This window comes from Sarcophilus harrisii, chromosome 3 (assembly GCF_902635505.1).
Source record: "Sarcophilus harrisii chromosome 3, mSarHar1.11, whole genome shotgun sequence".
Taxonomy (NCBI): Eukaryota; Metazoa; Chordata; class Mammalia; order Dasyuromorphia; family Dasyuridae; genus Sarcophilus; species Sarcophilus harrisii.
Genome location: NC_045428.1, coordinates 498,485,996 through 498,507,012, shown reverse-complemented (window position 1 = coordinate 498,507,012; position 21,017 = coordinate 498,485,996). Strand labels below are relative to the sequence as shown.

At 35.6% G+C, this 21,017-nt stretch overlaps 1 protein-coding gene and 1 long non-coding RNA gene across 5 annotated transcripts in view; one reads left to right on the top strand and one right to left on the bottom strand.

Annotated features, from left to right (window-relative positions):
* The window catches only part of LOC116422580, a 55,508-nt gene extending 48,529 nt beyond the window's left edge, over positions 1 to 6,979 (bottom strand). Inside the window, exon 1 of the long non-coding RNA XR_004233238.1 lies at positions 6,749 to 6,979. This is a non-coding gene — a long non-coding RNA (uncharacterized LOC116422580). The remainder of the gene's footprint in view (positions 1 to 6,748) is intronic.
* UVRAG (UV radiation resistance associated) overlaps positions 1 to 21,017 on the top strand; it is a 397,709-nt gene that overhangs the window by 68,008 nt on the left and 308,684 nt on the right. The gene's annotated exons all lie outside the window — the stretch shown is intronic.

Here is a 21,017-nt window from a genome sequence, read left to right as displayed (position 1 = left end):
TTAAAAATAATTCAATTATCCATTTTTTTCTTTTTATCTCTTCCCCTTCCCCACCACTGTTACTTCCCTCCCCAATTAAAAATTGAAAACAAAATACTCTTGTAACACATAAATATAGTCAAATAAAACAAATCCATATAATTACCATTTCCAAAATTTTGTATTTTTTACATTCTTTGAATCCATGCCTTGACTCTCAGGAGCTGGGTTAACAACATGCTTTTTCATAGGTCCTCTGGAGATGTGATTGGTCATTGCTGTGATAAAGAGTTCTTAAATTTGTTAGAGTTGTTTTTCTTTACAAGTGTATGAATTATTGTTTTACCCTTATTCTGCTCTCTTTACTGCCTCAGTTTCTGCTTCCTAGGATTCTCTAAAATTGTGTCTTTTGTTACTCCTCATAACATTTCTTGACCCCAATTGTTTATATACCACAGTTTGTTCTACCATTCCTTAATTGATGGATGTCTCTTTAGTTTTTAGTGTCTTTTCTTTTTATTTAATCTTCTCTTCAAAATAAAGTTTATTTTGTTTGTGATTGTTCCTTTTAAGAGTGTTATTTTCTATCTTAATGTCTGTTTTTATATTCTACTCCTGATTTCCATTGCTGAGTTTAATATATTTCTACCTTCAGCAAGAGGTTTCAGTGTTTTGAAATCCTTGGAAAAGTATTAACTGACACATATAAATTTGTGAGTGTGCTTGTGTGTGTGTGTGTGTGTGTGTGTGTGTGTGTGTGTGTGTGTTTGTGTTTGCCACTTGTAAGACAGATTTTCAAATCAAGTTGAAATTTCACTTTACTTGTGGCTATATGAGCCCTTGTTGAGGGCTCATTTTTGGGGTGAAGATGAGTAAGTGGGAAAAGAGAAGGAACGAACTTTTCATACTACTTTTGGCCAAATTAAGCAGTACATTTGTCCTGTTTTAAGCCATAGCAAATTTAAAATGCTTCAGTTTTTCTCTTAGCAATCATACTACCTTTATTTTAGTGCAGGCTCCATCCTCACACTAGATTTTTGCAATTGCTGGCTGGTCTCCCTCTCACAAACCTCCACATTCCAGTCAGTTGTTGGACTCAGCTCTCAACCTGATATTCCTTAAGCATAGGTTTAATGGATTCACTATTCAGTCAATACCAGTAAACTGCCCTACCCTATTCTTTCCCTTTCTAAACTTACATCATGCTATCTAGGACACCATGATCCCCCATCACTCAATCTTGCGACTTAGTTTTATCATCCGTGCCTCACTTTCTCTATGTGGACTAAGGCCTGTTTAATTTACCTTTATATTAGCTCTTGAATGCACTCCTCTTTCTTTCCTCTGACGTTGTCACTGGCTGACCTTTCTCACCTCATACCTGGACTATTGCAGTAGCCTGGTCTTAGTCTCCATTCCACAAGTCTCTCAGCCCTCAAGTGATCTTAAAGATTACCTCCCATACTTGGCACTTCACTGGCTCTCTTTCACTTTCAGTATCAATATAAAATCCCCTATCTTTCAAAACCCTTTATATCCTGGCTCTTCTTCCATTTCCAGTTTTCTTGTCCCCCTTCCTCTTAGATTCCCCTTTATTGTCATTCAGTTAGTAGATGTGATACAGTGACACTGTCTCCTTGTTCTTTCATAGTAGATACTCTCTCACTGATTCTGGGCATTTTCACCGGCTATCCTGCTCTTAACTCTTCATCTCTGCTCCTTGGATTCCCTTGCTTTCTTCAAGACTCCGCTTAAATTCTATCTTCTACAAGCAGCCTTTACTGATCCCTCTTATTCTAATGCCTTCTCTCTATTGGCTAATTTCAATTTATCCTTTATACAGCTTATTTATACATAGTTATGTTCTTTCACTGATTAGAATGAGATTTTTTTCCCCCTTTCCTTTGTATCCCTAGTACTTATCTGATATATAGAAGATAATAAATGTTTAATGACTAAGTGACTTACTGATTGGCCTCATTGCTGTTGCTCATATATAGTATTCTTTCTCACAACTCTGAGCATTTTTATTGGCCATCCTTCATGCTTACAACTTTTTTCTCCTCATTTGTAATTTCTGTCTGCTTTCAGGTCTTAGCTGAAGTTACACTTTATGCAAGAAGTCATTTCCAGTCCTTAATTCTGCTCCTTTTCCTTTGAGATTGTCCCCAATTTTCCCTCTATATATCTTGTTTATATATAGTTGTTTTCATGTTAATTTACACAATAGTCAGTGAGCTTGAGCTTCTCTCAAGAAAATTGTTTTTTGTCTTCCTTTGAATGCTTAGCACTTAGCCTTGTGCTTGGCACTTAGCAAACGATGAATAAATGCTTGTTGATTGTTCTTCATTGTATTAATTTCACTTGTTCAGGATGGACTTCTACAAAATGATTTTTACTTTGGTTATCTTTAATTCATATAGTAATAGAATCCTAGCACAAATAGTGTGCTAGGAATCTTGAAATTAGATATGAAAGGGAAGGACCTTAAGGATCATCTAATCTCACCTCATTTTATAGATAAGAAAATTAATGCCCTAAAAGAAGTAAGAGAAATTTATCTAATAATATAATATAAATATAATATAATAAATATAATATAAACTTCTCTTACTTGGAGAACACGGAACCTCACCCATTCCTGCCTAACCTCTTCTTTGGTACCCTTGTCCTCATCAGATACACAGATGAAAAAAATGATTTTTTTTCTGCTTTCAGAAAGATTGTACTATAAATACATGTATGTAGTAGGTACTATACAGGATAATATTTGATGGCAAATAAGACCCAAAGTACTGTAAGATAATTTGAGGAGGAAACCAAGTTTTAGATTCAGATATGAACCTATAATGTTAGATGTGGGCTGCATTTACTATGGGCCAGTCTGAAGTAAGGTTTCATTTTGGTTCGTGCTGTCCATCTTCAGATAACAGGTAAATCTTCCACAGACATTCTTCCCCAATGGCTAAACTTGGGGATAAGTTGGGAAGAGGGAAACAGGGCTAAATTTCGTAATTCAGAACTGATACAGTATGTGAACAGTTTAAATCTTGATTGTGCTGAAAAAGAATCTGGCTTTAGCCAGGATAGAGAGTTGAACATTTCTTGCAAAAGAGTAGATAATCAGTTAGACTCAACTGTTGTAATTTCTCATTTGTAGTCTACATGACTTCAACTTATAACTCCAATTTGTTATAATTAAACAATAGGTCATTTTCATAGCATCTTATCACTTACAAAGTGCTTTTTTTTTTTTTTAACCGAAGCTTTTTGAGATAGGCAAGCCAGATATTATTGAGGCTAAAAATGGGGAAATGTCTTTTTAAAATGTCTTATTCATACCCTTTGTTTTCATACCAATCGTTTTCATACATATATAGTGTTTATTCTCACTCATTTCCAGTGAGACTTCTTTCATGACAAAGAATAACTGTTGAAGGGAAACACCCAACATATAATAGCATCTGGCAGTATATTTAGCATTCCACACTCATAATCCTTCTTGCAAACAAAAGGGGGAGTAGAGCAAGAAATTATTTAGCGCAGCTTATGATTCTGCTTCCAATGATGTTATCACTAGCTTTGTGAATGTAGGCAAACTATGTCTTTCTTCTTAGAGTAAGGATCCTCCGCTGTAAAATGGGGAAAATAGCAGATCTGATCATGCCATCCATTTCCTCTGTTCATATAGAACAAACTTCTTATATTAGAATTTAAAACTTCACAGTTTAGCTCTCACTTCTTCTGGCCACATGGCATTTTGCTTCTGCTGCAGAGATTCTTAGCTTCTTTTGTGTCATGGATCCTTTTGGCAGACAGTATCCTGAAGATTATGGATTTCTTCTCAGAATAAGATTTTTAAATGCATAAAATTAAGTGCATAAATTACAAAAGAAGACAATTATTTAAAAATATTGTTATCAAAATATTTTTAAATAAGAACTCATGAACCAGCTTAAAAACTGCTGTCTTAGGGTAGGAGTAGAAGATAAGGTAATAGGAATAGAGTAATAAGAGAAGCTAAGAAAGAAAATAGTGCATAAAAACAAGATGGAGGGAAATTCACAAATAGTGATTGTAATTTTAAATGTGAATGGGAGCTGTCTTTATAGCACCTCTCTTTGTGGTGACAGACAACTGGAAATTGTAGAGATCCCCATCAATTGGGAGTGGCAAACAACTGGAAATTGTAGAGATCCCCATCAATTGGGGAATGGCTGAACAAGTTGTGGTATATGGTTGTGATGGAATAGAATACTATTCTATGTAGTAGTAGTAGTAGTAGTAGTAGTAGTAGTAGTAGTAGTAGTAGTAGTAGTAGTAGTAGAAGAATACTGTGCTGTAAGGTATGATGAGAGCTCAGTGATCTTAAAAGGCATGGAAAGACTTCCATTAAATGATGAAGAACAAAGTAATCAGAACTATACAATAACAACAATATTCTTTAAAGAATGGTTTTTAGTGATTATTATTTTTACTCTTATAAATACACAATTTAAAAATAAAGGACATAAGATATTATCTGCCTCTGGAGAAAGAACTGATATATGGAAATATGTGTGAATAACACAAACACACACACATACATACAATTTCACCCACTTGCTCTAGGATGGATGGAAGAAGGGAAAAGAAAAAGAAAAAAAAATTTTATATGGTAACTTTATTGTTTACTTGGAATAGTAAGTTTTACATGGTAAATTTGCAGTTTTATATGTAATCATCTTTTTTATTGTAACTATGTTATGGAAATGCTTGTTTATATTGAAAATAAAATAAATGCAAAGCCAAAAAAAAAAAAAGAAGAAGAAGAAGAAGAATCATTGCCCTAGATTATAAACTACTTTAGCACAGGCTTGATTTTGTATCTCCAATACTTTTACTTGAGGCTTTTACTCATGTAATACGTTCCTATGGAATTGAACTGAAAATCAAATGGATTTGTGTAGGTAGGACTTGAACATAATGAAGTCATATTGTGTCTTAGAGCATAGGATTTGGGCAGCAGCAAAACTTAATTTAAATCCCAAGCACCTACATTTGGTAGTGATGTCCCTCATGGAAGAAGATCATTAAATTTTCTTGGAACTTGGAACTTACTTTTCTTGTCTGGAAAGTGAGGAATTTGACCTAGACTAGATGTAAGTTTCTTTCCCGGTCTAATAGTTTGTGAATATCAATCTTGTGAGGAAGAGTTCAGTGGTATTTCCACTATAACTCATTTCACCCCCCATTGTTACACAGTGCTCCAATTTAATCCTTCCCAAACCTTTTAAGGTGGATTATTAGGTCCATTTTTACCGATGAGGAAACTGAGTCTGAAAGGTTAAGTGACTTGCCCAAGGCATAAGAAAGAAAGACTGAAAAATGTTTGGGGGTAGGATTTGATCTTAGGTCTTCCTGATTCCAAGTCAAATATGTTGTATTCACTATGCTACCTAGTGACTTTAAGAAATTAGAATATAGATTTTTCTAAATTATAACTTTGTCCTTCTGTCCAATTAGTGAGTAAATAACTCTCTCAGTGAGCAACACAGTCTGATACTAGTAAGTGGTCTAATCTTGGAAAAGATTATGAAAGACTATGAAATAACTGGTTTTTATTAAAAACAATCCCTCTCTTATTAAATAGAAATTTAAAATCACTTAAAAGCACAAATTCATGGAAAAGCAAGTCACTGGAATGGCAAGCAATATCTGCTAAATAATGCAGAAATTGTTGCTCATTGTCTGGCAGCCTTCAGTTGTGTTTTTAAAGAGAATAAAAGGAAAATTTTTTAATATTAGGAGATTAGGAAAGGCTTACTTATGACATATTGGGAACTGAATAGGAATCCAGGGTGTCTCTTCAGGATTATAAAATGAAATGAGACAGCAAAGGACACTAGATTTGGAGTACAGTAGGGCATAAGCTTCTTGAAGGTAGAGACAACAAATTCAATGTTCTTTTCACTGTACCATACTTTCTTTGTACTCCCAGTCCTTAGCACAGTGCCTGGTACATTTTAGAGGCTTAATAAGTACTTAAGGAATTGATGTTATTTGGAGTTTGAGATCTGATTTTGAATCTCAGTTTTCCTACTTTTTAAATTTGGGGCAAATTATTGAACTTCAGGGCTTCAGTTCCTCATATCTAAAATGAAAGATTTGAACTATATCTCTGTTAGTCCTGTGAATTTAACTTAAAGTGTATTTTTTTCTTGCATTGGCAGAAAGTATATGATATTGTCTGTTTTCTTTTAAACTTGTAGAAATATTGCTTTCACAAGTTCCTGATGCTGTTCTGAAAATGGGATTATTACATGTTTTGAAAAGTTGTGAATCTTGAGTTGCTGAGTTTTTTTTTTTTTTTTAACATGTATTTATAAATCTGTGTCAAATGGTGACCTTGTCTGGTGTGGGGTAGGAAGGAAAGGAAGGAGATAGTTCAGAACTTAAAATGTAACAAAAAATAAAAACAATTAAAAAAAAAAACTAGATATAGTGGCTTGTCCAAGACTGGAACAATCAGTGGTAGTTTTAGGAGTAGAATATTTTATGTGTGTTGCTGTCCTTTGGATCATCCTTTCTTCCCTTAGGTATTAAAAAGGTGATCTCATATATGTTTCTTATTTTAAAGACAAGGATCTTGAGTCTCCAAGATACCAGGGGTCTGACCACAGCTCTTTTGAGGCAGAGCAGGGACTTGAACTTAGGCTCTCTGCTACCCGAGCAGAGAGTTCTCTCTCCTGTGTGCAGAAGGGGGGTGGGAGGGAGAGAGAGGCCTTACCTTGCTTTTGCCTTTCACCCTGGTAACTTGAAGAAGCGTGCTCATCTGGCCCAGGCTGTCCAGACACACAGGAGCATTCCCTTTTCTCGCTAGAACCTTCACTTGGATTCTAGTTCTAAGAATGGGAACATGCTTGTGCCCAAGCACCAACTGTGTTGCTTGGATCAGATTACCACCATCTTCCCAGGTTCTACCCCCTTTCTTCCCTCTTCTTCCTTCTCTCCTCTTTCCTTCTTGCCTTTCCCCCAGTTTTCTGCCTGGGAAACTCATCTTTTTGGTGGTTGCCTCACTTTGGGTACTCAAACCCCATCAGCAACCCCTTTAGCCTCTGTTCTTCTGATTGGAAGCAGAAAACTCTTCCCCAAACCACTATGTAAAGAAGGCTCAGGAGCTCAATCAGCTCTTCATTTCCCACCAGCTTCACTATGTGGATTCATCCTCATGATTTTCATGCTGTCTTCAAGTTCTCTCACCTGTTTTTTAGACTTCTTTTTGTGTTGTCCTCCCTCCCTCCTCCCATTAGGTTGTAAGCTCTGTGGTAGCAGGAACTGCCCTCTCTCTCTCCTCCTTGCCCCCTTATTGTAATGCCAGAAGTTAGCACAGCAACTGGCATCTTTTGGGGCTTAATCCACATTTGCTGAATTGTATTATATTGCTTCATCATGCAGTATGCTTCTTAATTCTGCTGGATCCTATGGTTCCCTTCTGTTTCACAAATAAGTGATGAAGGATGCATGATAAAATAGTAGTGCATCAGAAAAAGATTTGCAGTTTTTAATAGATTGCAAGATAGACATGGCTCACCTGTATAATATGGTAGCCAGAAAAACTGATGTATTTTCTGATGACATAAAAGAGTACCCAGGACTAGGAAAGCGATCACATCTGGAGTACTTTGTTCCATTTTAGGCACTGATTTTAGGAAGGATATTGATAGGTATGGCTTTCATTGTTGTGAAGAGCCTGAGATTTCTTCCATATGAAAGTCAATTAGAGGGACTGGACAGTGATAGTAGGATGAGACAGGAAGCTAGTGGTAATTTGTGAAGGTTTACCAGTTATAGGACTTAGATCTGGAAAAGATTTTAGAAGACGTCTATTTTTTTTAAAGAATTTAATTTATTTTTAAAATACACATTGCTTTATGATTTACGTTGGGAGAGAAAACTCAGAACAAGAGGGGAAAAACCATGAGAGAGAAAAAAAAAAAACAGAAAAAAGAAGTGAACATAACATGCATTGATTTACATTCAGTCTCCATAGTTCTTTTTCTGAATGTAGATGGCATTTTCTATGCAAAATTTATTGGAATTGCCTTGGATCACTGAATCACTGAGAAGAACCAAGTCTTTCATAGTTGATCATTGTACATTCTTGCTGTTGCTATGTACAATGTATTCCTGGTTCTGCTTGTTTCACTCAGCATCAGTTCATGTAAATCTTTGCAGGTCTTTCTAAAATTATCTTGCTAATCATTTTTTATAGAACAATTAACATTCCATTACCTTCATATACCACAACTTATTCAGCCATTCCTCAATTGATGGGCATCTACTCATTTTCCAGTTCTTTGCTACCATAAAAAGAATTGCTATAAACATTTTTGCACATGTGGCTCCTTTTCTCTCCTTTTTGATTTCCTTGGGATCCAGACCTAGTAATGGCACTGCTGGATTAAAGGGTTTGACAGCTCTTTGGATATAGTTCCATGTTGTTCTCCAGAATGGTTGGATCATTTCACAACTCCACCAACAATGTATTAGTGTTCCATTTTCCCCATATTCCCTCCAACATTTTCCATTATTTTTTCCTGTCATCTTGCAAATCTGAGAGGTGTGAGGTGGTACCTCAGAGTTGTTTTAATTTGCATTTTTCAAATCATTAGTGACCTAGAGCACTTTTTAAGATGATTATAAATTAATTTCTTCATCTGAAAATTGTTCATATCCTTTGACCATTGACCAATTGGGGGAATGACTTGTAGTCTTATAAATTTGACACTTTCCCTTATATGTTTTAGAAATGAGACCATTATCAGAAACATTGGGAAAATTTTTTCCCTAGCTTTGTATTTCCCTTTTAATCTTGTTTCTATTGGTCTTGTTAAAAAGGCAAAACCTTTTTAATTTAATGTAGTCAACATTGGAAAGCATCTATTTTGATCTTTTCATTTTACATATGAGAAAACTGAAGCCAAGAAAGAAAATGGCTTGCTACAGTCACTCTTTAATTAAATCCAATGCTGAGATTTGAAGCCCATTGCTCTGACTCCAGGTACAGTAGAAGCTGCTCTAGTCAGACAGTACACTTGGGTTATAGATAGTCTTCAAACTGTTAATAAATTGTAGGCAAGGCACAACTTGCTTGTCTCAGATCTTGCATTCGTGTATTAATGATATTATTTCTCTGTAATTCTGAACTTTATTTAAACATTTACTCTACACTTTGAAATGTAGGATGACAGATGCAATAACATTAGTTACTATCTATTGCTATCATCTTTTTTTTAAAGAAATGGTTCTCAGACTTTATGTAGGATGAATGTGATTTCATAGCTTATGAGTATTTCAAGGCTGCATGATTTCAGCAATGTAGACACTCTCTCTGTCAATGATACAGGTTGCAATCCAGATCTATTGTTTTAGTAGAAAATATTTGTGAATTGCTGTAGCAGGAAAAAGTAATCTATCAAGCCAATATAATGAGAATGAAACCTTTCAAACTTTGTTAATGTGGCCCTTAGATAATAGACAAATAGTTCATTTGAGGGATTTTTTTTTAGAGAGAGAACCATTAAGTCCTTGTGCTGTACCAGGTACTGTGTGGAGTGTTGGTAATACACACACACACACACACACACACACACACACACGTAAGTAAGACAGCCCCTGCTTTTATTCTAAAGAAAGAAAAACAAAAGAGGAGTGTTTATCAATATAGCAAAGACACTTTTGGAAAGTGGCTTGGAGGCTTGGGCTTTGGCAAACTAAGGCAAAAAACCAAATCTCACATGTCATTAGAGAGCCAGAGAGAAAGTACAAGTTTTTGGTTGGAGTGGAAGTTGTCAGAGGATAGGACCAGAGGCAAGAGAGGGAATGATGTGTCTTGAAAGTCTAAGTTTAATAAAGCAGCAAGTTTATTGGAGAGGGAGAAGAAAGTAGTAAGCTTACCTATCAGAGCTGCGGGAGCAAGATGTATTTTTGAAGCCTTTCTAGTTTGGCTGGGTCTTTGTAAAACCTTGAACATAAAGCTTTTAGAGGAAGGCCTTAATGGATAACTGTCTTAATTATATTATTTAAATTTTAAAAGTTTTGTTGTTAAAATTATGAAATTTAGATTGAAGTTCTGTAGTTAAAATTCAAGACTCCTAAATTGGCACACTAAGAATTCTAGAAAAACTTCATATTTGTATGTGGTAATTTCACAGGTTTCAGTATGGTGACATTGGCAAAGGTTTTCAAAAACTTGCTCAAAATCTTGACCCAAGATATTTAGAAGCAATGATAATTGTCTTGATGGGATGAGTTTTATACATGAGGACAAAGTTAAGTAAAGTTGGATGACCTTTTATTGCAGTTCTAAACCTTGGAATGTACTAGGAAGAGATAATCAGTGGTTCTCTAAAGACTTGAGTTGAAATTCTAATTCTTCTGCTCACTGCATAATTATGGGCATGTCACCTCAATTAACAGACATTTATTAAACTGTATCTTCAGTGCCAGTTTCTGGAGATGAAAAGCAATACACTCTCATCTCTCAAGGAGTTTTTTAAATTAGTGATTATGGCAATTCACAGAAAAAGTATGAGACAAAAGAGAGAATGGAGTAGGGAAAGGACACTCAAGTGGGATGAGTGGGGAGAGACTTAGAGAAAGGTTCACTCAAGTCTTAGAGTTTAATTTTCCTCATTTCTAGAAAGAGGATTCAAATACTTAAATTACTGCTTCATAAGTGGTGTAAATGTGTATATTTATGAATAAATATGTGTTTGTTTTCAATTGATTCAGTTTTGTCTGACACTTTGTGACCCCATTTAAAATTTTCTTGGCAAAGATACTAGAATGGTTTGTCATTTCCTTCTTCAGCCCATTTTACCTCATTTAGTTGAGGGAACTGAAGCAAACAGGGTAAAGTAACTTGTCTGGGATCTAGTAAATATCAGAGATCAGATTTAAAATAGGAAGATTAGTCTTTCTAACTGACTTCACTGTACTACCTAGCTGCCCTATATGTATACATATGTATATTTATATACATATGTAGTTATTTATCTATAATTTACTGTCATGTAGAGTGCTCATTCTTTTTCTCTTTGAAATATTCTTGATCTTTCATTCTTCTACATGTTATAAATCAAACTCTTTGATTTATAAGGTCAGAGACTTTGTACTATTAATAATAATGATTCACCTTTATAAAATATTTAAAGGTGAGCAGATGACCTTCATATTTAAGTTTACTTTAGAGCTCTAAGTTAGCCTTATGATTTCTCTCTGTCACAGTGTCATTTATTCTCCCATATCTAGAATTATGGAATCATAAATCTAAATCCGTTGTCCAAGCTACCTTCATGTTTTACCTGAATCATTCCATTAACCTCTTAATTGGTCTCCTCCATCTAGTTGCTTCCTTTTCTGATCCTACTGCTGCCATATTTATACTGTAACACATATTCCTCTGCTGAATAAATTCATGTAACTTCTTATTATCTGAAAGATCAAGTAGACTCCTTGTTTAGAATGTTAAAGTCTACTTAGTCTTGGTGGAGTTAAATGGATTTATTTGCTGTTCTCTCTTAAAAGACAATTTCCCACCTCACATTTTTGCACATGCTTGACATGCTTTCCTTCTTCAGCTCTGCCTCTTAGAATGTTTTGCTCCTTTCAGAATTCTTCTCTGCTTTAAGATCTTTACTGATTCATTTGTCATGTTTAAGCCCATCACTGTGTATTTGTTTTGTATAGGTTGTATATTTACTGATCTCTGATTCTGCATCTCTTTAGTGGACTTTAAGTTCCTTTGGTGGAAGGCACTGTCTCACTTTTCTCTCTCTGTCTTCAGTGCCTAGCATAATATCTGGCGCATAGTAGATGCTTAATAAATGCTTATTGATGAATTGTTTTTTGTAACATTATGAGATCATTCAATTTGACCTAATTTCTATGTTATTAGAGTGAATAACTACATATGCATAGACATGTAAATTCAAAGTATATACATGGTAGATACAGATGCATTTCTGTGGGCTGGTAAAGACTGTTTGTAATTTGGAGTAGTTTTTGAAATTGAATAGGTGGTATTTGAGTTGAACCTTGAAGGAAAGCAGGTGTTCCAAGAGGCAGAAGTGTAAAATGACAAAGCATATCAGGAATGGGAGACAAGCCTGTATTTAGGAAACAAAAAAAAGCAAGTTATGCTGAAATGTCGAATATGTTGAGGAAGTTAATATAAAATAATGTGGAGATGGTTGGTTGGAGCCAGAACTATAGATGTAAAGGACTTTAAATGCTTGAGAATGGTCATGATATGGTTGGTTAATAAGGACTTGTGAAGTGAGTAGATCAGATTTAGGTTTGAGCATTATCACTTTGGAAGTGATATAAAGGATGAATAGGAAAATGGGGAGGCTGGAAGCAGACAGACAGTGAGATGGATACTGTAGACTAAAATAATTTATAAATATATAAAGTTCTAGGGTTCAATTATTTTTAAAAATGTTTTTAGACATTTATTACACATTAAAGGATTTAAAGTATATAAACAATTGTTACATATATTTATGTAAATGGTCATTATTCCTCCCATCTTTTAGTTCTGTACACATGTTAATTTTTTCAAGATAGCAGCATGAAGCAAGTTTCCCTTGCTAAGGAAACATTAAGAAGTTGGGAGAAGTTGATTTCTAAAAGTAGTGGGTTGTTCTGATAAATTGAAAAAAAAAAATGGTCTAATCTCTCTTCCAACATGGAAGCCCTTTAAATATTTGAAGGATTTGAGGATAGGAAAACTAAGAGCCAGTTAAGACCCAGCCCCCTCTCATGCTTATTGTGAAGATTTTTGCTGAAAGGAAATAAAGATTTAAAAAAAAAATCTTAGGCATATTTTAAATTGAATTTTTTCTGTGATTACTTCCTCTCCCTTCCCTCCCTCCCCCCAGGTCTATGGTGACCCAAAATTGCTACTCTCTAGCTTGATTACTCATGGTTAGGTGGTGCAATGAATAAAGTATTGGATGTGGAGTTAGAAAAACCTGAGTTCAAATCCTATCTTGTATATTTCCAAAATAAGGATAATTACTCATGGTTAGGTGGTGCAATGAATAAAGTATTGGATGTGGAGTTAGAAAAACCTGAGTTCAAATCCTATCTTGTATATTTCCAAAATAAGGATAACATCCACCACAGCTATTTGTTGTAAGAATCAAATGAGAGCACAAACCATTCACTTTTCCTCATACTTAGTTTTCCCTCCATAAGAAATACCATTACACCATTGCTCATTTATCTTCCTTTGATAATGTGTCTCAGATTTGCCCTATTAAAAATGGAAATTGGAGCTGAGAATTATAGAGTAGTACAGCTCTGATTTTATAAATTTTTTTCATTTTCATAGTCACTAGTTTATTTCAGATTCTGATCATCTTTGCAACAATGTTTTTCTGGAAACTTTTTGCCTCAATATTTAATCCCTTTGAGTCAATTCTCAGTACTGTTGCCAAGGTGAACTAAGTCTTTTCCCTGGTCACATTCTGTCCCTGGAATGTTCTTCCCCTCTCATATCCTCCCTAAAATATCAACCTTGTTTTAGGCAAAAAGTTTCAGAAATTGGGCTTTTCCATATGTCATAGAATCACAGAATCTGAAACTGGAAAAGAACCTCAGTGACCAACTTGTTACAATAGAGATCAAAAAGGAAAACCTATTATAAAATGCCTGATTAACCAGCCTTTGCTTGAGTATCTCCGAAGAAGTGCCTCTCAATGCAGCTATTCTACTTCTGGACATTTTGGAAGTTTTTCACCAAGTTTGGCAGTGCCTTGCTATAGTACCTCATTTCCAGAGAATGGTTGTTGGGGCTAAATTGAAAAAAAAAATAGTCTAATCTCTCTTCCAACATGGAAGCCCTTTAAATATTTGAACACATTTATATACTAGGTCCTTTTTTCCTCCCCCTGACCTAAGCTGAATATATTTCCAGCTCCTTAAACTTGTCATCATGACATGGCTTCAAGTCTCTTCATTATCCAGAGGAGGGTTACCCTCCTCTGCATACTCCTCAGCTAATCAGTGTTATTAAATTATGCTAAGACAAAGCACAGAGAGATTTTCATATCTCCATATTCCTGGAAAAAAGGTTATGCTTTTTTCAATGTAACCCAGCTTTTTGGATTATTATATCACATTTACTGATTCATTGAATTTGCACTTTACTAAAAACCTCAGATTTTCCCTTCCAGACAAAATTTGTCTAACATGTCTCTCCTATTATAACTCATAAAGTTGATTTTTGTAAGATTTTACATTTATCCTTATTGTATTGTTGTATTTCATCTAAATATATTCAGTCCAATTCTATAGTTTGTCAAGATCTTAACTTTATTATCAAGTGTGTTTGCTATCCCTTCCAACTACGTGTTGTTTGCAAACTTGATCAGCTATGTTTTTTGTCTAGATCATTGGTTAGCAAAGCTTTAAACTGAAGAATTCCAAATGTAGAATACCTGGGATAGTCCCAGACCGCCTACTAAATTAGCACTCTATTCTTAATGACTTTTGAATTTGACCATCCAACCAATTCTGAATTTACCACATTGTAGTGCTGTCTAGTCTACATCTGTCTTCTCCACAAGAATAGTAAGATAACATTAGTGAGATTTTAGCAAAGCTTTTGATAACCTTATCTATTCATTTCCCTCATCTATCAGTGAAGAAATTCTATCAAAAAAGAAAATATTAGTCTGCTATGTCCTGTTTTTAAGGACCTATGTTGGCTCTTTATCATCACCACTGTGTTTTCTAGATGGATCTCATTCATCTCTTCGATTATCTGTTTCTTGAATTTTTCAAGGAGTCAAAACCAAGTTCGCTGGCCTATAGTTTGCACACTTTTTGAAAATTGGGACAGTTGCTTTTTTCCTATCTTGTGATACTCCTTCCACTTTCCATGTTATTTCAGATATCATTGACAGATTCAACTGCTGCTTGCTAGTTCTTTCAGTAATTGATTTCATCTGAGGCCCGTGACTTGAACTGATTAATGGCAATTATGGGTTCTCTAAATTTACTTGGGTACCTGCTTCCTGTTAGAAAGTTCTATTCTCTGAACCTTCCTTGCTTCAGTTCTTCATCTGTAAAAAAAAATGCAGGGGAATGAAATGGCAAACCATTCCAGTATCCCCAGAAAACTTCAAATGAGGTCACAAAGAGTCAGACACAACTAAAATGATTGAACAACAACATATGCCAGACATGGTGCTAAGTTTGGGGGCTACAGATAGGAAAAAGAAAGTTAATTCCTGCCCTCAAAGCAAGCAATATAATGGGAGAAGCTATCACCCAAAAGGAAGCCAGAGGAATGAAGGGCAGGTAAGTGGCATGATGTCCAGAAGCATAGAGCAGCGTTTAGAAATGAAAGACATGGGTGGCTTGGGCACCCTCCTTAAATGGAGGGTCTGGGAGGAATTCATCATTCTCTGTCCAATCAGAGGGACCCAAGGTGCAGAAGGTACTAAGCAGGGCTGAATTCCAGGGCTGAAGTTCTTTTAAAGGATGATGATATTGCTGGAAGTGTGATGGAGTAGTCCAAAGGAGTGTAGCCCCATGGGAAATGAAGGGTCAAGTAGTTTTCCCCAGTCACTTGCAAAAAAAGGTAATGTGTGTAATATGATGGCTTTCAGTTTCTAACTTCCTCTTTACTTATTTCTTTACATAGTGTACAAAAGGCTATTTTTATTGTACATAACAGTTGTGTCTGTGATCTTTTAGAAAATTTGCCTCTCTTCTAAACTTCCCTATTTCTGTTAAAGGCACTGCTGTCCTTGGAGGCTCCTAGGTTTGTAATCTCAGCATTATCTTTGATCCAGTCGTTGCTCTCCAAAACTTCACATATCCATTTAGTTGCCAAATCTTGCCATTTCTGACTCCACAGCATTTTTTTTTTTAATCCATTTTCTTCTCTCTATTCATGTTATCATCTTAGTGCAGGCCCCTTTCACTCCTCCCCTACACTATTATAAAGGTTTCTCAATAGCCTCCAAAATTTATTTGCCTTGAGGTACCCTCCTCCACTCCCTGTCTGTCACACATAAGCTTCTAACTTCAGTCTCCTTGTCTTTGCCCTTGGCTGCCCCTATATTGGGAATGAAATCCCTCTTCACCTCCATCTCACAGAATCCCTTATTTCCTCAGTAAGTAGCTTAAGCACCATCTTTTACATGGAACTCAGCTGTTGTCCCTTCCCCATTGGTGGTGATTCCACTTAGTAACTTCTTTGTATTTAAATACCTTGTATTTATTTCTTCATATTTATTCAGTGTATGATTAAAGGTCTACTAGGAATCCTTCAACCTGGATTTTCTCTATAATTGTGACAAATGGGAAGCCTGACTCTGTTGTATATTTCATCTAATGTTTATTTTTGAAGGTTATTGAACAGGATTATTTATTTCTGTTGCCACATCTTTCAAGGTAGAGATTTGTTCTCCTGACTCCATTGCTTTTTTGTTGTTGTTAAGAGTAGGGACTAGTTCTGTGATTCATCAATATGGCAGATAGGTAAAGAATATTTTTTTTTGCCAATGTAAGGCAGCACATTTCCTGAAACTTTCAGTTTTAGAAAATTGCTTAGAGTACTGAGAGATTGAAATTACACAACTATTGTATGTTCTGGGCTGGACCTGAATCCAGCTGTCTCTTGTTCTAAGGCCATTTTTCTATATACTGTGTTAATGCTGTCTCTTTTGTAATTAATAAACATTAAGCATAATAGGATCTTATACTTACATTGTTTAGTCAGCTGTGTGATGATGTAGATGTGGTCCATTGTTAAATATCATTTGCAAAAGCACAAAAGTTCCTTTACAGTAACCTCATTAAAAATGCCTTCTAGTTACTTCATTGACTATGACCACAGTTCATATATAAATAATGTTCGTGCAATTTTTTTGTAGAAGAAATACACCAGTAAGTCAGTAATTATTAATATTGTTTTAGTCATTTAAAAAATATTAGCAGTTTGAGATTTTTCCATGCTTTTGGAATCCTCTCTTCCTATTGTTTCCTTGTATGTTGTTCCCTCCATGCTCTCCTGATTGCATTGCCATCAACAAAATTTCTTCTTTATATAGGGATCCAATCTGGCTATGTTTTCTATCTTTTTTTCTCTTTAGTACCATTTCTACTTTGTAAGCACTTTAGGAATTGTGATATTGGGGTTCAGGTAGAGTGGTTCCAATCTTCTTCTTGGAGAAAAATTGTTGTAATTTGTAAGAACTACCAATCTATTTTATTTTATTATCATTTTTTTCTTCTTGTAGTCCTTTTTCTGTCTTAATCCTTAATTGATTTTGGGATGACTTTGTTTACCTTGCTAGGCTTTCTGTAGACTAGTTTTATTGTGAATTGTGAAATTTTCCAAATAATCTTATTTGTGGATAACATTGATTTTTATCAAACCCCAAGACATTTCAGATCCACCTGGAAAAAATTTTCAATCATTCAGTGGCAGTTTGTCCTGTTCACACTAGAAAGACCAAATGGATGAAGACTGTTTTCAACATTAAACTGAATGGATATCCCATAGAACTTATCTGACAATCTATGTATCTAGGACAGATAATACAGACAGACAGTGATTAGGTCCGTAGTTGAAAAAAGGAGGAAGAAAGTAGATTAGTTTGCTTAAACAAAATCTCGAAGCACTTTTGCTGACCCTCTATAATAGTTTGGGCCAGATGTCTTGACACTGTTGTTGTGTGACAAGACAGTGGAAAGGCAAATGATGAGTATAAGAAAGCTGCATCATATAATCAATAAGGGATTCTGAAGAAAGGATACTATTTTTGTTGTTGTTGAGATAGTGAGGGTTAAATGACTTACCCAGGGTCACACAACTACGGAGTGTTATGTATCTGAGGCCAGATTTGAGCTCAGGTCCTCCTATGTAGTATCCAGACTAGATCTCTGGAGGACCTCGGGATCAGCCTGAGTCCTTGGTCTTAGTGGAGGAGTGAAGGAGGCAGGAGGGCCATCATGAGGCTGGTCCAAGATGGAATGAATCATTTCCAGTCCTTCTCAGACCTTATATACCTTAGTTCAATTACATCATTACCACAAACTGAATATATGTGAACTAGAGAACCTTTATATCACCATATTAAGTACTAAGTATATATGTGAACTAGAGAACCATCATCTCATCAATTCCATCAGTTAACACCTTGTTTCAAGTATACGTCTCCAGAGTTCCTGCTCTCTACATCTCCTGCTTTCTTTTGTTTTAGAACATATGTGGTCATGCCCTCCCTGACTTGTCAGGGAGGTGAGAATCCCAAACCACATAATTGTTAGCAGATTTCCTACAGATTGAAGGATCTCACTTAAAATAGGTATACATAAATCCATCAGCATGGGAGGTATTACAAAAGCGCATAGTAATATAATACATAATATAAATATACATGTCCATAAATCCTAGAAGGATGGTATATAAATGAAAATCACACATACACCTCCTTCAGCAGCCAAGAGATAGTCCAGAACCAATCTATTGTCCATTAGTTCACATGTTAGGGAATCCAATGATTCCTGCAAGTTTTGAAGTCCTACAACAATCTTTTCATGTCTCAGGGAAGTTCCTGGGAGTTTTGAAATCCTGTATCAGTCCCATTAACAATTTTTGATGTTCATGAGTCAATTGCCATAACTGCCATGCTCTTTCAGTGGTGGGCAGTCACCAATGGAACCACTCAATGTTTCTTGGGTCTTCTCCGTCTCTGTCTGATGGACAAAGTGAATATGGCTCGTTGGCACCCATCTGATTCCTTCTCCATCTGTGGAGATACAAGCAAACCCTCTCCCCCAAGCAGTTAACCTGTCTGGTCCCTTCCATTCACCACTTTCTGGATCTCTCCCATATCACCTGGCGATTATCTAAAGATAGTGGAGCTGCTTGCATTGGACACTGCCCTTTCAGTGGGTTATAAAACCTGTCTGCCGGAGCCAGTGCATCTTCATCAAAAATAAAAAAATTAATAGTATAAAAAGCTAAATTTAAAAGTTCTCTAGGGTTACCCAAAAGGGCTCCCACTTTCTTTTGTTTTTTGAGGAGTGTCTTGATGTCTCTGTTTCTCCTCTCTATTATTGCCTGTCCTTGAGAATTAAAAGGTATGCCAGTGTAAAATCTTATACTGTGGACAAAAGTGTGAAAAATGTTTAGAAGTAAATGCAGGTCCATTATTTGTTTTTATTGCTTGTGGCACACCCATGATTGCAAAACCTTGTATAAGGAATTCAGTGACCACTCGGGCTATCTCTTTTGCTACTGATATTGCAAAAATAAATCTTGAAATGGTGTGTACTACAACATGGATAAAAGACAGATTTGCCAAATTTCATTGGGTCTCAAACCACAAGGGTTTTTTCCCTAGGGGAGCATAGGAGCATGGAAAAGAAGGCAAGCTATACAGCCTTTTACTATGTTTCTGGCTTCCTCTTTTGTTATTGCAAATTGCAAATGTAAAGCTGGAGCAGCCTGATGATATTTAGAATGAGATTCTTGGGCTGCCTGAAATAAAGGGAGTATTGGCCAACATGGTTAAAAGGAGATCTTCCTTTGAATTTCCATAAAAAATAGAACCTGGAACTCCACTATGAGAGTGGACATGCAAGATATAAATCTTACCTGGACGCTTTCTCAATTGCACTTGAATTTCCTTAAAGAGGAATATATTAGAATATATTATATATATATTAGAAGCTACAAATTTTATTTGGGTTGTGGCAATTCTTTGTACCACACCTACTGAGTAGGTTGAATCAGATATTATATTTATATCTCCTGGATAATAACTAAGAGCTAGCATGAGGGCATACAATTCATTCTGCTGAGTGTACTGAAAAGGAGTTCTGACTATTCTCTTTATAGTTAAGTCATGAGAGTATACAGCACAAATGTTATGTTTGCATGCATCTGTAAAGATAGTTGGTTCTTTAAGAGGAACCTTAGAAACCTTTTCTTCAAGAATCCATCGCCAATTATGTAAGAATTGGGTTATCTTTAATGGAGACCTGTGTGTAAAATTTGGAGCTGTGGCCAATAAAATTTGCCACTCTGGGATGGTTTCACAGCATACATTAATTTGTGCATTGGTATAAAAGGTGTATATTTTGTTAGGTCTTATCCCAGATAATTGTACTACTCGCTTAGTGGCCTTTAATAAAATGCTAGCCACAAGCATTGGGTAAGGAGTATTGCTTTGTTCTGGTTGTTCTGGGAGGGTCACCCACTATCACACTGTCTCCTTGATGAACTGCTATGGGTGCCTCTTGTGTAGCAAAAACTGATATTTCCAAGAATTTTTGAGTAACTCTTTCAACCACATTGAATAAAGCCAATTCAACTTCTCTCAAAGCCTCTTGAGCTTCTTTTGTAAGCTGGCATGATGAGTTTAAAGCATTGTCTCCCCTTAAAATGTCATATAATGGTAGTAAGTGATAGGTAGTTAAGCCTAACACTAGATGCATCCATTGGATATCTCCTATCAATTTCTGAATGTCATTTAAGGTTTTCGACTTCTCTGTACTTAAAGAAAGTTTTTGTACTGTAAGCATCTTAGGATATACTTCATATCCTAAATATTGAAAAGGAGTATGCCTTTGAATTTTTTCTGGAGCTATATGCAATTTGTAATTCCTTAGTGTTTCTATGGCCTTTTGTAGACATGCTATGCTTCTAACATTTGCTCCTCAGGTGCACACCCAAGATATCATATCCATGTAATATAATAACATAATGTTTGGAAATGCTTTTCAGCCACATCCATTTGACATATAGCAGGGGTATTTTTCATTCCCTGTGTCAAAACTGTCCATATCTTTTATAAAGTTCTACTAAATTAACGCTGGGTACTGAAAAGGCAAATCTTTTCATATCCTCCTTATCTAGAGGGATAGAATAGAAACAATCATTAATATCTATAACCCAAAGAGGCCATTTTCTAGGCAATTGAGTAGGAGATGCAAGTCCAAACTAAAGAATTCCCATAGTTTCC